An 18,280-nucleotide genomic window follows, 5' to 3' on the forward strand; every position below is an offset into this window, starting at 1 on the left:
GAGTCCTCCCTCTGAGGAGGAAGGAGCAGCAGAAACGACGTGTGATGAACTGACCAGAACACCCATTCCCTGTCCTTCCTGTGTTGCTTGGTGGGGAGGAGGTAGAAAAATCAGGAGCGAAGTTGAGCCTGGGGAGAATGGAGGGATGGGGGGAAGGTGTTAAGATTTGGTTTTAGTTCTCATTACCCTACTCTGATGTGATTCATAATAAATTAAATTAATTTCCCCAAGTCAAGTCTGTTTTGCCCGTGACTGTAATTGGTGAATGATCTCTCCCTGTCCTTATCTCAACCCACAAGCTTCTCATTATGTTTTCTCTCCCCTGTCCAGCTGAGGAGAGGAGTGATAGAGACGCTTTGGTGGGCACCTGGTGTCCAGCCAGGGTCAACCCACCACAGTTTCACAGCAAAGGAGCTTGTGGCTCTGATAAGTATGCTTTACTGTCTAATGAAGTGGAAAGAGGGCAGGTTTCTCTAGCAAGGTTACTACTTGATGCAAGGAGCCTAAATATCTAAAAATGAATCTTCTTAAGTTTGTGATTGTGTCGTGGTTTAGCCCCAGCTGGCAGCTAAGCCCCATGCAGCCGCTCGCTCACTCCCCCACAGTGGGACGGGGGAAAGAATCGGAAGAGTAAAAGTGAGGAAACTCATGGTTTGAGATCAAGACAGTTTAATAAGTAAAGCAAAAGCCGTGCACGCAAGCAAAGCAAGACAAAGAATTCATTCGCTACTCCCCATGGGCAGGCAGGTGTTCAGCCATCTCCAGGGAAGCAGGGCTCCATCACGCGTAATGGTTTCTTGGGAAGACAGACGCCATAACTCCGAACGTCCCTTCACCCCTTCCTTCTTCTTTGTCCCAGCTTTATATACTGAGCATGACGTTATATAGTAGGGAATACCCCTTTGGCCAGCCTGGGTCAGCTGTCCCAGCTGTGTCCCTTCCCAGCTTCCCGTGCATCCCCAGCCTGCTCGCTGCAGGCCAGCATGAGAAGCTGGACTGTCCTTGACTACTTAGCAACAACTCAAAACATCAGCATCTTATCAACATTTTCTCATCCCAAATCCAAAACATAGCCTCACGCTAGCTTCTATGAAGAAAATTAACTCTACCCTGGCTGAAACCAGGACATTATCCACCCCTTATTCCATACCATTTACGTTATGCTCAGGTACCACACTATCCAATATAACCTCATTAACCACCACCCCCCTTCCCATCCTTTAATATAATACACAGATTATCATCCCCTTAAGTCCATAGACTTCCCTCCAAAATGTCCGTGAAATGTCTGCTGAGTTCATTTAGTCCATGTCTTTGGGCTCCATCCCTTATGGTGGTCACTCAGGACAGGCGAGGTGGGGTGTTGCATGGAGTTACTGGGCACCAAAGCCAGCTCAGGTCAGGTCACTGCTGCACTGGCACTACTTCTTGTAAGGCTTGTCCTCCATTCGTTCAGGTGGTTCCTGCTATAGTAGTTCCTATAACATGCAACTCAAATCATGGGTTACAACAGTTTAAAGGTATTTCCATTACAATCTCCACCCCTGGGCCCTTTGTACTGGACCATAGGGTTTAACATTGCAATGAACTCCTCCCCTTGCCCCTGCTCCAGCTTGGACTTATCCACAGACTGCAGTCCCTTCTGTGAGCCACAGTCTCCCCAGGGGTATATCTGCTGTGGCATAGACTTATCCACAGTTGCAGTCACTTCGAGGTGCACCTGCTCCAAAATGACCGTCTCCACGGGCCACACTACCTCCAGAGATAAATCTGCTCCAACGTGGCCTTACCCATAGTTCCAGTCCCTCCAGGAATATACCTGCACTGTTGAGGGCTTCTCCATGGCCACACACTTTGAGGTGCTCCAAGCATGACCTCATGCACAACCAATAATGCTTCAAGGTGCACCTGCTGCAACATAGACTTATCCACAGCCACAGATGCTTCGAGATGTACCTTCTTCAGCGTGGACTTATCCGTGTGCCACAATCCCATCAGAGTTATACCTGCTGCGGCACAGACACAACCATGGCCACAGATGCTTCGAGATATACCTGTTCTGACATGGGCTTACGCACGGCCACAGACGCTTCGGGGTGTCCTGCTCCCACATGAACTCATCTACAGGTCACAGTCCCTCAGACTTGAGTCCACACTGGAGTTCCAGCCTGTCCAGTACAGCAGCACAGAAACAGCAACGATGCCCTGGCCATCTGCCAGCCCAGGCCCAAGGTCATTGCTCTTATCAAAATCTTCCCAGGCACAGCAGGGTCAGACGATCAGCGGTACAGCAGCACGGCGGCAGCAGCGAAAGCAAAAAGCAGCCACTAACGAGCACTGGACTCTAATATATGCAAGGACAAGCACAGGGGCCTGGCAATTAATGGCTAAACAGCAATAACAGCTATAAATTCTATCATCTAGCACATTCCAATCAAACTTGTCATTATCTCAAACCCTTCGTGCCCCACGTTGGGCGCCAAAAAGGACTGTCGTGGTTTAGCCCCAGCTGGCAGCTAAGCCCCACGCAGCCGCTCGCTCACTCCCCCATGGTGGGACGGGGGAGAGAATTGGAAGAGTAAAAGTGAGGAAACTCATGGTTTGAGATAAAGACAGTTTAATAAGTAAAGCAAAAGCCGTGCACGCAAGCAAAGCAAGACAAAGAATTCATTCACTACTCCCCATGGGCAGGCAGGTGTTCAGCCATCTCCAGGGAAGCAGGGCTCCGTCACTCGTAATGGTTTCTTGGGAAGACAGACGCCATAACTCCGAACGTCCCTCCACCCCTTCCTTCTTCTTTGTCCCAGCTTTATATGCTGAGCATGACGTTATATGGTATGGAATATCTCTTTGGCCAGCCTGGGTCAGCTGTCCCAGCTGTGTCCCCTCCCAGCTTCCTGTGCACCCCCAGCCTGCTCGCTGCAGGCCAGCATGAGAAGCTGGACTGTCCTTGACTACTTAGCAACAACTCAAAACATCAGCACCTTATCAACATTTTCTCATCCCAAATCCAAAACATAGCCTCATGCTAGCTTCTATGAAGAAAATTAACTCTACCCTGGCTGAAACCAGGACAGATTGAGACACTGGCTGTTGGTCATTGGAAGGACCATCAATATCCTAACATAGATACCTTTGGCTAAGGTTTAGCGATTTGGATTATTTAGAGTTTTAGCTATACATCAAGTAAACACCTATGAAGCGAATAATCTTATAAAAATCATTTTTTGTTAAATGTCTTGATTGTTTGCCATACTGATGATATCTAGTAGGTTTAGTAACTTAAAGATGACACTGTGTGCTTATGACTTAAAATATTGTTTAGTGTAATACTAAGTAATACCAGGGTGTGAGAACAGGATACAAGGAGAATGCCAGATTGTCATTCTAGCCAAGCAGTGTCAGAATACTTAGAAATTTGAGGCAGAAGTAATGACAAATTTTAGAAAAACAACTGCATACCTTCTAGCTGTTCAGAAACATAATCATTCTTTCTGCAGTTTCCCCAAGGACCTAGTGAAGAGGCTGGTATTGCTAGTAAGATAATTATTCAGAGAAGTGTCACTCTAGAAAATCAGTTTGTGTACAGAAGGATTTTTTTTTGTCTTTAGAGACCATGGGTAAGCATGAACTTGGTACAAATATCTGGGCATTTACAATTAAACAGATTCTCACTGTTGAAAGCTCAGGCTGTGGCTAGTTAGCATCATAAAAAAAGTATATGACTAATATTAAAGTGAGTAGCTTATCAAAATCATAATAGCTGTTGTATTTTAATGCTGAAATGCATTTATTGTGGAGAAAAAAATGACGTGTTATGGGATTGTGTCTCAGTGGATTTTTTAGGTTTGGCTGGCTTCTAAGTGTAAATATTGAAATCTAAAACTGTACAGAGGAAGGTGGGTGGGTTTGGGGTTGGGTTGGGGGGAGGGTGGTTGGTTTTGTGTTTTTTTTGGCTTTAAAAATATTTTTAAGGATCTATTAATTTCTGTGTCTGTCCCTGGATTTTTTTTTCAGATTTAAACACGACTGGAAAAAAAAGCTGCTGCTTCAGTATGAAAATTACAGAAACTGTATAGTTTCCAGAAAGCTCTAAATGCTGTCTGTGAAGATTCAAATTTCCTTAACAGTTTCTCTCTTCAGAAACTAGAACAACTCAATCAGTATCCAGATTTCAACAACTACCTGATTTTTGTTCTTACAAAGTTGAAGTCTGAAGGTAAGTTCTTGAGACATTGACTGTTTTATTCTAATTTTTTTCTTTTTTTAAATTGGTTTTATTTAGCTTGAAATAAAGAGGAAGCTGATTTCTGTAGTCAGTTTGTGGGTTGTGTAGAATTCTTTTTATCCTCTCAGGAGTCTTTGTGGAAAAGGATCTGATAACATGTTGGTGCTTGTAGTTTCAGTCTTGGAATAGATTCCATTCTAAATGTCCTATGAAATCTTCCCAGAAATGTGGGAGCACATCATACTTCTATCAGACTATAGTGAAATTGTGGAATAACGTTGTGCTTCATGGTGATGAATCATGATTATACACATTATAAAATACACTGCTAAATCCAGTTGGGATGGTAATCTCCCTAGTAATCAACCCATTAAATATTTTGAAGATCACATACTAGAGTTGTCCAAAGATTATGTCTTTCAGAATCTTCATTCTGAAGTCTTAACTCTAATACTGTTACTTACTGTTGGCTTATTTTTATGGACGTTAGTACAAACTGTTTATGGAATACTGTGTAGCCTCTTCCAGTTGGTAAATTCAGGCAGTTCCTTAGTAATGATCAGGGTGTGTGAAAGACTTTCTTTCCAGTGTACTACAGCTACTGATTTGTGAGGTCTTTGCCAGTGAGAGAGACGTTTCAAGATCTGTCATCTTTACATTTATTTGTATGTACTTAATGTGTTTGGGTGGGTGGGGGGATCCTTAGTGTCCTGATACCAGTGTTTTTTCTGCCTTCTAGTGCTTCACCTCTGAGTTTTTTAATGCTTGCTTTTTTCACTTTGAATTAGATTTTACTTACATGTGGCCCTGTAACATTCAAAGCATCAGCAAGAACACTTATGTTTGAACTAGTGTTTTGGTTGTGCTGTCAGCTTACTTCAGGAGGAAGGAAAGAGAGAGGAGGAGGAAAGTATATTTTCATATTTGAAGGCTGGAGTATATCCAAATGTTTTTGTGTGTTCTATGTAGGAAATCTCCTGATAATCTTTAAGGCCTTGGGGGAATACCTCAAGTTTGGGAGAGAGTGCTTCCAAGACCTGAATTGGCCAGGATATTAAATTTTTGAGTAAGGTGCTAGTGTAGATAAAAAGTATTCAATACTTAAGTGTTAATGGGTATGCTGTCATACTTCAATTGTTCATATGCTTTATACCATTAACAGAAAATGAAAAATGGAGTAAGTCTGGTAGTGGGATTTGGAGTTTGTACAAAGGTTATGGTGAGAGGGTTGCTCCATATCTCTCCCTGACAAATATATTTTGGAAACTGGCAAGGAAGGCAGTGTTACCTTTCTTCATTCTGTTCACCACTTGAGCTTGAGATTCTAGATACTGATGTCTGTTTAGTGATGTGTCAGAATCTCTTTCCAACAGATCTCCTTAGATTATCCAATAGTCTTGTTTTCCCCCTTCTTAATGTTTACGTGCATCAGTCTGGAATGAAATGAAGGGTAGGAGATGCTAACTGCTGCAAAATGGTTGTTTTAAAGTATTAAAACTGGGGGGGGGGGAAATTAGGATCTGGCAGGTTGAGGGGGGCAAGCAAGCTGGGAAGAAGTAGCAAGTTAAGCTCTAAGAAGAGGTGTTTAGAATCAGACTGCACTGATATCTCTCACAGGTACATCAGGTAGGTCTTCTGTGAGAGTGCTGAGAAGCAGCTGTTGCTACAGAGAAGCTCTTGTCCTGCATCAGTGACATTTTTAGTCATAACCTTTTGTCCAGGGCAGCTGTTTTTAACTTTGTATTTCTAGTTCAGGAAACTTGCAGACTATTGAAGGTGGCATAATTGAAACCAGTGTTGATGCTTTTCATAGTACTTGTCCAGTTCCAAATATCCTGTTACCTTGCTTGGGTAGGACTAATGAGGGATGACAGAAGACTGTTGGCTGGATTTGCTTTGAATCCAACCAACAGCCCTCTGTTGTCCCTCATTAGTCCTGCCTGAACAAGATAGAGAGATGTTTAGAACTGCTATTCAGTAGATAGAATATTCTTGCATCGTCTTTTGGACCAGTAGGGGAAAATGTGATGGACTCATCAGGTAGATAACTGTCTTCAGTACAACTGGGGAAGTATTCTTTCCTCTCCCCTCCTGAAGAGGATTCTGTTGTCAGTCTCTCCTACATCCTTGCTGTTGTGGTTTAACCCCAGCCAGCAACTAAGCACCACACAGCTGCTCGTTCACTCCACCACAGTGGGACAGGGGAGAGAATCGTAAAAGTGAAAAAACTCTTGGTTTGAGATAAAGACAGTTTAATAGGTAAAGCAAAAGCCCCGCACGCAAGCAGAGCAAAACAAGGAATTCATTCACTACTTCCCATGGGCAGGCAGGTGTTTGGCCATCTCCAGGAAAACAGGGCTCCATCACACGAAATGGTTTCTTGGGAAGACAGACGCCATCACTCCAAATGTCCCCCCACCCCATCCTCCTTCTTCATCCCAGCTTTATGTACTGAGCATGACATCATATGGTAGGGAATATCTCTTTGGCCAGCCTGGGTCAGCTGTCCTGGCTGTGTCCCCTCCCAGCTTCCTGTGCACCCCCAGCCTGCTTGCTGGCAGGCCAGCATGAGAAGCTGGACTGTCCTTGACTGCTTAGCAACAACTCAAAACATCAGCACGTTATCAACATTATTCTCATCCCAAATCCAAAACATAGCCTCACACTAGCTTCTGTGAAGAAAATTAACTCTATCCCAGCTGAAACCAGGACAGCCTGCCTCTAAGATACCTTATGTTGTGTGGGTTAGGGATTTGCTTCGTTTTAGCACCAGAGGTATTACTTTTCAGTTGCAAAAAGTGTAACATTTTTTCCTCTAGTGTTGGCTTTGTCAGGCTCCTGTGTCTGAATGCTTATGACTTGTTGGATTTAGGTCTGTTGTGGTATTCCTACACACGTATCTGGTGTTTTTTCTGTTTTTAAACTTCTGGGGGCCTTGTTAAGCTGTCAAAACTTATTAAGCTTGGGTCTTCCTGGAAACAGGTGTTGCCCTGCTGTGATTTCATCAGTGGAGATATATGGCCTGGCTTGCACCTATGCCATATGCATGTCTTAGCTTGAAGAACTTCCTTTCTTTTTCTTTAAACTACTGTGCATTTCTAAAGACAAACCCTGATGTTACAAATATCCAGAATATAAAAAATATTGAGGAAGGAGCATGTAGTCCTGTAAGTCAGACAGTAGGCAAGCTGATGGAATAAAATATGATTCCCAAGCCGTTAAAGATTGAGGTATAGGTCTCTAGAAGTACTTCCAAGGGGGCATGGTGTTTGGAGATCTTGCTTAGTTGGGTGAGATGGAGTCCAGATTAACTGAAAACTGTATGAGTGAAAGAGGTTTGTTTTTACTGAGTTGTTTGTAAATTAAAATTATCATTTAGGTGCTCTGTTAGTGTAGCTGTTACTTCTTGGTTTGGCAGGCATAAAACCTGGCAGATAATGTAGTGGCACTGCCCTGCCTTAGTTTTCTGGGGTTTTTAATTTTGGGTTTGTGGGATGTGTTTGTTGTTTGTTTGTTTGTTTTTTTAATGTCCCTTGAGCTGAGCTCAGAATCCTGTAGGCCTCTCTTGTGTTAATGAGTTGTGTTCTGGAGTGTGTGCATGTTGATGCTGCTGCTTCTCAGATCACTTCCTTTATATGTGTGTGGTGGGTTGACCCTGGCTAGCCACCAGGTGCCCACCAAGCCACTCTGTCACTCCCCTTCCTTAGCTGGACAGGGGAGAGAAAATATGGTGAAAGGGTTGTGGTCGAGATAAGGACAGGGAGAGATCAGTCAGCAATTACAGTCACAGGCAAAACAGACTTGATTTGGGGGCATGAATTTATTGCTAGTTAACACCAGAGCAGGATAATGAAAAATAATAACAAATTTAAAAACACCTTCCCCCCACCCCTCCCTTCTTTCCAGGCTCAACTTCACTCTCAGCTTCTCTACCTTCCCCCCCGCCCCGCAAATGGCTCAGTGGCATGGGGATTGCGGTCAGTTCCTAGCACTTTGTCTCTACTGCTCTTTCCTCCTCACGCTCTTCCCCTGTTCCAGCATGGGATCCCACCTACAGAAAACAGTCCTCCACAAACTTTTCCAACATGAGTCCTTCCCACAGGCTGCAGTTCTTCACAAAGTGTTCCAGCCTGGGTCCCTGCCATGGGGTGCAGTCCTTCAGGAACAGATTGCTCCAGCATGGGTCCCCCACGGGTTCACAAGTCCTGCCAGCAAACCTGCTCCAGCCTGGACTCCTCTCTCCACGGGGCCACAGGCCCTGTCAGGAGGGCAGATCTTATCTCTGATCCTCTTGAAGGGACTTCTGATTCCTATTTACAAGAAGTGGGTAACGAGTACTATGAGCAGGACTAGAGGGGCCCTGCCTCCAGCCAGGCGGAGGAGAGGGACAACCGAGTTTATTGGACTGTGTGGATTAGATGGCCTGGCACATCAGACCCACAGGAGTATAAGGCTCTAGTGGACACCGGTGCACAATGTACCCTGATGCCATCAAGCCATACAGGGGCAGAACCCATCTGTATTTCTGGAGTGACGGGGGGATCCCAACAGCTGACTGCACTGGAGACCGAAGTGAGCCTAACTGGGAAGGAGTGGCAGAAGCACCCCATTGTGACTGGCCCAGAGGCTCCGTGCATCCTGGGCATAGACTGACTCAGGAGAGGGTATTTCAAGGACCCAAAAGGGTACCGGTGGGCTTTTGGTATAGCTGCCTTGGAGACGGAAGAAATTAAACAGCTGTCCACCTTGCCTGGTCTCTCAGAGGACCTTTCTGTTGTGGGGTTGCTGAGGGTTGAAGAACAACAGGTGCCGATCGCTACCACAGCAGTGCATTGGCGGCAATATCGTACCAACAGAGACTCCTGATCCCCATCCATGAGCTGATTCGTCAGCTGGAGAGCCAAGGAGTGATCAGGAAGACTCGCTCTCCCTTTAACTAGATTTGAAGGCGGAAGGGATAAAACCAGGCTCACTAGAGATGAGCCTAGGGATGGCGTACCAGAGTTGAAATCAATAGCCCAGCTCAAGTGCATCTACATCAATGCACGCAGCATGGGCACCAAACAGGAGGAGCTGGAAGCCATTGTGCAGCAGGACAGCTATGATGTAGTTGCCATCACAGAAACATGGTGGGATGCTTCTCATGACTGGAGTGCTGCAATGGATGGCTATAAGCTCTTCCAAAGGGATAGGCAAGGAAGGAGAGGTGGTGGGGTGGCTCTGTATGTTAGGGAGTGTTTTGATTGCATAGAAATCAATGATTGTGAAGACCAAGTAGAGTGCTTATGAGTAATGACGAGGGGGAAAGCCAATGAGGCAGCTATCCTGCTGGGAGTCTGTTACAAACCACCCAACCAGGACGAAGAAGCAGATGAGACATTCTATAAGCGACTGGCAGAAGTCTCGCATTCGCTAGCCCTTGTTCTTGTGGGGGACTTCAATCTACCAGACATCTGCTGGAAGTATAACACGGCAGAGAAGAAACAGTCTAGGAGGTTCCTGGAGTGTGTGGAGGATAACTTCCTGACACAGCTGGTGAGTGAGCCCACCAGGGGAGGTGCCTTGCTGGACCTGCTGTTTACAAACAGAGAAGGACTGGTGAGAGATGTGGTGGTCGGAGGCCGTCTTGGGCTTAGCAACCGTGACATGATAGAATTCTCAGTTGTGAGCGAAGTAAGGAGAGGGGTCATCAAAACTGCTATCATGGACTTCCGGAGGGCAGACTTTGGCCTGTTCAGGACACTGGTTGAGAGAGTCCCTTGGGAGACAGTCCTGAAGGACAAAGGGGTCCAGGAAGGCTGGACAGTCTTCAGGAAGGAAATCTTAAAGGCGCAGGGGCAGGCGGTCCCCATGTGCCGTAAGACGAGCTGGCGGGGAAGGCGACCGGCCTGGCTGAACAGGGAGATTTTGCTGGGACTCAGGGAAAAAAGGAGAGTTTATCACCTCTGGAAGAAGGGGAAGGCAACTCATGAAGAGTACAAGGATCTCGTTAGGTCAAGCAGGGACAAAATTAGAAAGGCAAAGGCCCAGCTAGAGCTCAGTCTGGCCACAGTTGTAAAGGATAAAAAAAATGCTTCTACAAATATATTAACAACAAAGAGAGGCAAAAAGAATCTCCATCCCTTACTGGATATGGCGGGGAACATTGTCTCCAAGGATGAGGACAAGGTTGAGGTACTTAATGCCTTCTTTGCCTCAGTCTTTAATAGCCAGTCCAGGTATCCGCCGGGTATTCAGCCCCCTGAACTGGAAGACAGGGATGGAGAGCAAAATAACCCTCCCATAATCCAGGAGGAAGCAGTCAAGGACCTGTTAAGCCACCTGGACACCCACAAGTCTATGGGGCCTGATGGGATCCACCCAAGAGTACTGAGGGAGCTGGTGGAGGAGCTTGCCAAGCCACTCTCCATCATTTATCAGCAGTCCTGGTTAACAGGGGAGGTCCCAGACGACTGGAGGCTTGCCAATGTGACGCCCGCCTACAAGAAAGGCCGGAAGGAGGATCCTGGGAACTACAGGCCTGTCAGCCTGACCTCTGTACTGGGGAAGATTATGGAGCGGTTCGTCTTGAGAGTGCTCACAGGGCATGTGCAGGACAACCAAGGGATCAGGCCCAGCCAGCATCGTCATATGTGTCAACACAGCAGAAGAAGTTTTCGAGAAAGGGAAGAAAATAATTCAAATCCTTCTGAAAGCCGGTTTTGCCATAAAACAAAGTAAGGTCAAAGGACCTGCACAGGAGATCCATTTTTTTGGAATACAGTGGCAAGATGGATGTTGTCAGATCAACGAAATAACAGCTATGTCTCCACCAACTAGCAACAAGGAAACACAAGGTTTTTTAGGCGTTGTGGGTTTTGGGAGGATTTGTATTCTAAATGACAGTCTGATTGTAAGCCCTCTCTATCAAGTGACCCAGAGCGGGTCCAGAGGAGGGCCACAGAAATTATCAGAGGGATGGAACATCTCTCCTATGAGGACAGGCTGAGAGAGTTGGGGTTGCTCAGCCTGGAGAAGAGAAGGCTCTGGAGAGGCCTTATTGCAGCCTGCCAGTACTTACAGGGGGCCTATAAGAAAGATGGGGACAGACTTTGTAGCAGGGCCTGTTGCAGTAAGACAAAGGGTAATAGTTTTAAACTAAAAGGGTAGATTTAGACTAGATATATGGAAGAAATTTTTCCCAGTGAGGGTGGTTAAACACTGGAACAAGTTGCCCAGAGATGTGGTAGATGCCCCATCCCTGGAAACATTCAAGGTCAGGTTGGACAAGGCTCTGAGCAAGCTGATTGAGTTGAAGATGTCCCTGCTTATGGCACAGGGGGTTGGACTAGATGACCGTAAAGGTCCCGTCCAACCCAAACTGTTATATGATTATGTGACCTGGAAGAAAAATGATTTCAAATAGGGCCCTGAGCAATGACAAGCCTTTGAACAAATTAAACAGGAAATAATTCATGCAGAAGGCAAAGGTTTTGGAATATTGCCCGAGGAGGAGGTGACATGTGCTGAAGAGGCCTCAGTATATAATAAACTACCAGAAAATGAAAAGCAATATGCCGTGTTCACTGATGGGTCCTGTCATATCGTGGGAAAACATTGAAGGTAGAAGGCTGCTGTATGCAGTCCTGCACAACGAATCACAGAAGCTACTAAAGGATAAGGTCTATCGAGTCAGTTTGCAGAGGTGAAAGCCATCCAGATGGCTTTAGATATTGCTGAATGAGAAAAATGGCCAGTACTTCATCTTTATACTGACTCATGGATGGTGGCAAATGCTCCATGGGGATGGCTACAGCAATGGAAGCAGAGCAACTGGTAGCTCAGAGGCAAGCCCATTTGGGCTGCCCTATTGTGGCAAGATATTGCTGCCTGATTAGAGAAGCTGGTTGTCAAGGTATGTCATGTAGATGCCTACGTACCTAAGAGTTGGGCTACTGAGGAACATCAAAACAACCATCAGGTGGATCAGGCTGCTAAGATTGAAGTGGCTCAGGCAGATCTGGACTGGCAGCATAAGGGAGAATTATTTATAGCTCGGGGGGCCCATGACACTTCAGGCCATCAGGGGAGAGATGCAACATACAGAAGGGTTGGGATGGAGGGGTGTACTGGACCATGGACACTATTGCACAGGTTATCCATGAATGTGAGACGTGTGCTGCGATCAAACAAGCCAAGCGGTTAAAGCCCCTCTGGTATGAAGACGATGGTTGAAATATAAATATGGGGAGGCCTGGCAGATTGACTATAACGCACTCCCACAAACTCGCCAAGGCAAGCCCTATGTGCTTACCATGGTGGAAGCAACCAACGGATGGCTGGAAACGTATCCTGTGCCCCATGCTACCACCCGGAACACTCTCCTGGGCCTTGAAAAGCAAGTCTTATGGTGACATGGCACCCCTGAAAGAATTGAGTCAGACAATGGGACTCATTTCCAAAACAACCTCATAGACACCTGGGCCAAAGAGCACAGCATTGAGTGGGTATATCACGTCCCCAAGAGTCAATTCAGGGCCCTGAATTTTAGGAAAGCAAACTTCTAGCTCTTGAGGGCATTAGTCAAGAGGACCCCCTGGGAAACTGCCCTCAGGGACTCGGGAGCAGAACACAGCTGGTAGATCTTTAAGGATGCTTTCCAGAGAGGGCAAGAGCTCTCAATGCCCAGCTGTAAGAAATCAGGAAAAGCAGGCAAGAAACCAGCATGGCTGAGTGGAGACCTGCTGGTCAAACTAAAGGGCAAGAAGGAAATGCCCAGGCAGTGGAAGCAGGGACAGGTATCCTGGGAAGAGTAGAGGGACGCTGCCCAGTTGTGTAGGGATGGGGTCAGGAAGGCCAAGGTGTGACTGAAGCTGAACTTGGTAAGGGATGCAAAGAATAATAAAGGCTTCTACAGGTATGTCAGCCAGAAAAGGAAGGTCAGAGAAAGCGTACCCCTCCTTGATGAGCAAGACTGGCAGACTGGTAACAAGGGATGAGGAGGAGGCTGAGGTACTCAGCGACTTCTTTGCCTCAGTCTTCACTGGCAGTGTCTCTTCTCACATCTCTCAAGGGGATGGACTGCAAGATGGGGACTGGAGGAGCCAAGTCCCTCCCGCTGTAAGAGAAGATCAGGTTCGAGACCACCTGAGGAACCTGAACATGCACAAGTCTATGGGACCTGACGAGATGCATCCCAGAGTCCTGAGGGAATTGGCTGATGTAGTTGCCAAGCCACTCTCCATGATATTTGAAAAGTCCTGGCAGTCAGGTGAAGTCCCTGGAGACTGGAAAAAGGGACATGTTGCACCCATTTATTGAAAGGGGGAAAGGAGGACCCTGGGAACTATTGACTGGTCAGCCTCACCTCTGTGCCTGGGAAGATCATGGAGCAGATCCTCCTAGAAGCTGTGCTAAGGCACATGGAGGACAGGGAGGTTAATTGAGACAGCCAGCATGGCTTCACCAAGGGCAAGTCCTTTGTGACCAACCTAGTGGCCTTCTATGATGGAGTGACCATATCATTGGACAAGGCAAGAGCTATGGGTGTCATCTATCTGTACTTCTGTAAGGCCTTTGACACGGTCCCCCACAACATCCTTCTCTCTAAATTGGAGAGATATGGATTTGTTGGGTGGACTGCTGGGTAGATGAGGAATTGGTTGGATGGTCACATCCAGAGGGTAGTGGTCAACGGCTCAATGTCCAGATGGAGATGGGTGACGAGTGGTATCCCTCAGGGTTCCATTCTGGGAAGAGTCCTGTTTAGTATCTTCATCAATGACATACAGTGGGATCAAATGCACCCTCAGGAAGTTTGCAGATGACACCAAGCAGAGTGGTGTGGTTGGCATGCCTGAGGGACGGGATGCCATCCAGGGGGACCTGGACAAGCTTGAGGAATGGGCCCATGTGAACCTCATGAGGTTCAACAAGGCCAGGTGCAGGGTCCTGCACCTGGGTTGGGGCAACCCCTGGTATCAATACAGGCTGGGGGATGAAGGGATTGAGAGCAGTCCTGCCGAGATGGACTTGGGGGTATTGGTGGATGAGAAGCTGGACATGAGCTGTCAATGTGCGCTTGCAGCCCAGAAGGCCAGCCGTGTCCTGGGCTGCATCAAAAGCAGTGTGCCCAGCAGGTCCAGGGATGTGGTTCTGCTCTTCCGCTCTGCTCTTGTGAGACCCCACCTGGAGTACTGTGTCCAACTCTAGAGCCCTCCTCAGAGGAAAGACATGGACCTGTTGGAGAGGGTCCAGAGGAGGGCCATGAAGGTGATCAGAGGGCTGGAACACCTCTCATGTGAGGACAGGCTGAGAGAATTGGGGTTGTTCAGCCTGGAGAAGAGAAGCCTCTGGGGAGACCTTATTGCAGCCTTACAGTGCTGAACGGGGGCTTTTTAAAAAATATAGGGACAGGTTTTTTTAGCAGGGCCTGTTGCAATATGACAAGGGGGTAATGGTTTAAACTAACAGAGGGTAGATTTTGACTAGATATAAGGAAGAATTTTTTTATGATGATGGTGGTGAAGCACTGGCACAGGTTTCCCAATGAGGTGGTAGACGCACCATCCCTGGAAACATTCAAGGCCAGTTTGCATGGGGCTCTGAGCACCCTGATGTTGATGAAGATGTCCCTGCTCATTGCAGGGGCGTTGGACTAGATAACCTTTGAAGTTTTCTTTCAACCCAAAGTACTCTGTGATTCCTTCAGGCCACGATAGTCTATTGTCAGTGTCCACTCTCCATTAGACTTTCACGAGGGTCATATGGTGCCTTTAAAGGGTGAGTGATTCTTGCTGATCACTCCTTGGCTCTCCAAATGACGAATCAGCGTATTGATTGGCATCAGGGAGTCTTGGTTGGTGCGATGTTGCTGCCAGCGTACTGTTGTGGTAGGAATCGGCACCTGTTGTTTTTTGACCCTGAGTAGCCCTATGGCATAAGGGTCTGCTGAGAGACCGTGGAAGGTGGACAGCTGCTCGATTTCCTCCATCTCCAAGGCAGCTCTACCAAAGGCCCACCGGTAACATTTTGGGTCCTTGAATTATGCTCTTCTGAGGTAGTGTGTGCCAAGGATGCACGGAGCCTTTTGGCCAGTCACAATATCATGCTTTTGTCACTCATTCCTGGTTAGACTCTGTGGTGGGTTGACCTTGGCTGGATGCCAGGTTCCACCAAGCCTCTTCAGCAGGACAGGGGTAGAAATTAAGATGGAAAAAATAACCAAACACGTTAGTCAAGATAAAGGCAGTTTAATAAGCAGAAAGCGAAGGCCACGTGTGGAAGCAGAGGAAAGCAAAAGGTTTATTGTTTACTTCCCATCAGCAGACGTTGTCTAGCCACTTCCTGGGAAGCAGGGCTTTAGTATCCTTAGCGGTTACTCAGCGTCTTGGTTTAGGCCACCTCCAGACCAAACACAAGCACTTGCTCTATCCCCTGAAAACACCCTCTCAGCTGAGAAAGGGAAATTGGGGAAAAAGGAAACTCGTGGGTTTAAGTGGGTTGAAATAGAGACACGTTTAATAAAACTAATAACAATATTAAAGCAGTATAAAGTACACAGAGTTATCCTCAGCCCAGATGGTGGTCGCGAGCTGTGCGTTCCCAGCAGTGAATGCTGGTTGGCGAGCACTGCAAGCAGCACAGCTCCAGCGCAGGGAGAGTAGGCCTCAGGAGCAGAGTGATGGGTGAGACCCTCCAGGGGTGACAGACCTTGAGAGCGAGTGAGCTGTTCCCAGCAGACTCCCCAATTTATGGTGAGCATGATGTTTATGGTACGGAATACTTCTGTTGGCCAGCCTGGGTCAGCTGCCTTGGCCTCCGTTCCTCCTAGCACCTGGCTATCTCAAGACTTCTAGAGGCCTTGATCACTATGGAAATCCACATACCATGGTTGGCCATGAACTAAAACAAAGTGTCTTTATCAACTTTGTTCTCATAGTAATGGATGCTGCAGTCTTCTCAGAAATGCGGCTTTCCTGAACAGAAAACTGATTTTATGATTCTGTCCCAACAAAACCAGAACAGTATTCCATCCCGTATTCTATACCATTTACATCACACTCAAGTCACTGCTACTTTTCCCTTCTCTCAATATATATATACACACACATTCACAAATATAATTCCCTTAGTGTATGGGCCATCTCTCTGAAGAGTTCATTTAGTCCAAAATTGTGGGTTCCATCTTTCAGAATAGTCTCTTAGGGCAGGAAAGATAGTGGGGCATTCACTCAGTCGGCAGATCAGGACCGAACCTCAGTATGGTGTGATGGATGGGTGAAGTTGGGTGCAGCAGGATGATGTGTTGTGCATCTGGGGCTTGCAGCTGTTTTATCTGGTGCAGTCCATGTTCACAGTCGATGGTATTCATCTCAAGGAAATTACTGTAAGAAATAACTAAAGAAAGGATGATAAGCAGTATCATACAACAACTGGCACCATACAGTTCAAATTATTGGCTATTTCAACCTAAAATCAAATCTCTTTGAGGTACACATCGAACTTCCCTATACTCCTGCATCACCCACCAGGTGCACCGAGGTCCTTGAGAAAAGACAGTCCCACAAAGGGGTTTCCTCTTGCCCAAGGTGGGAATAATCTCGATTGTTTTCCCTAACATATTTCTGATGTGCACCACGGGGACTTTATCCCCTTCTACAGTATGTAAAAGTTCCAATTGAGCTAGGCCAGCTCAATTGACAGATCCCCTGGTGTTAACCAACCAGGTGGCTTTTGCGAAATGTTCAGCCCAAGTTTTAAATGTCCCAGCACCCATTGCTTTCAGTGTAGCCTTTAATAGTCCACTGCATCATTCGACTTTCCCAGCATCTGGTGCATGATAGGGGATGTGATATACCCACTCAATGCCGTGCTCTTTAGCCCAAGTGTCTATGAGGCTGTTTCAGAAATTATTCCTGTTGTCTGACTCTATTCTTTCTGGTGTGTCATGTCGCCACAAGACGTGCTTTTCAAGGCCCAGGACAGTGTTCCGGGCAGTGGCATGAGGCACAGAATAAGTTTCTAGCCAGCCGGTGAGCCCACAGCGTTTGCCTCGGTGGGTTTGTGGTAGTGTGATATAGTCAATATGGCAGGCCTTCCCATATTTATATTTCAGCCATCATCCTTCATACCAGAGACGTTTCAGCCGTTTGGCTTGCTTAATTGCAGCACGTTTCACATTCATGGATGACCTGTGCAATAACGTCCATGGTCAAATACGCACCTCAGTCACGAGCCCATCTATATGTTGCATCTCTTCTCTGATGGCCTGAAGTGTCATGGGCCATCGAGCTATAAATCATTCACACTTATGTTGCCAGTCCAGGTCTATTTGAGCCACTTCAATCTTAGCAGCCTGATTCACCTGCTGATTGTTTTGATGGTCCTCAGTAGCCCAACTCTTAGGTACATGGGCATCTACATGACGTACCTTTACAACCAGCTTCTCCAATCGAGCAGCAATATCTTGCCACAATGAGGCAGCCCAAATGGGCTTTCCCCTACACTGCCAACTGTTTTTCTTCCATTACTTTAACCATCCCCACAGGGCATTTGCCACCATCCGTGAGTCAGTATAGAGATGAAGTACTGGCCATTTTTCTCATTCAGCAATATCTAAAGCCATCTGGATAACTTTCACCTCTGCAAACTGACTCAATTGACCTTGTCCTTTAGTAGATTCTGCGACTCGTCGTGTGGGAGTCCACACAGCAGCCTTCCATCTTTGCTGCTTTCCTACAATATGACAGGATCCATCAGTGAACAAAGTATGTCGCTTCTCATTCTCTGGTAATTTATTAGGAGCTGGAAGCCATTGTGCAGCAGGACAGCTATGACCTAAGTCGCTGTCACAGAAACATATGGTGGGATGTTTCTCATGACTGGAGTGCTGCAATGGATGGCTATAAGCTCTTCTGAAGGGATAGGCAAGGAAGGAGAGGTGGTGGGGTGGCTCTGTATGTTAGGGAGTGTCTTGATTGTATAGAAATCAATGATTGTGAAGACCAAGTAGACTGCTTATGAGTAATGACGAGGGGGAAGGCCAGTGAGGCAGATATCTTGCTGGGAGTC

Source organism: Phaethon aethereus (assembly GCF_964289735.1).
Source record: "Phaethon aethereus genome assembly, chromosome: W".
Classification (NCBI taxonomy): Eukaryota; Metazoa; Chordata; class Aves; order Phaethontiformes; family Phaethontidae; genus Phaethon; species Phaethon aethereus.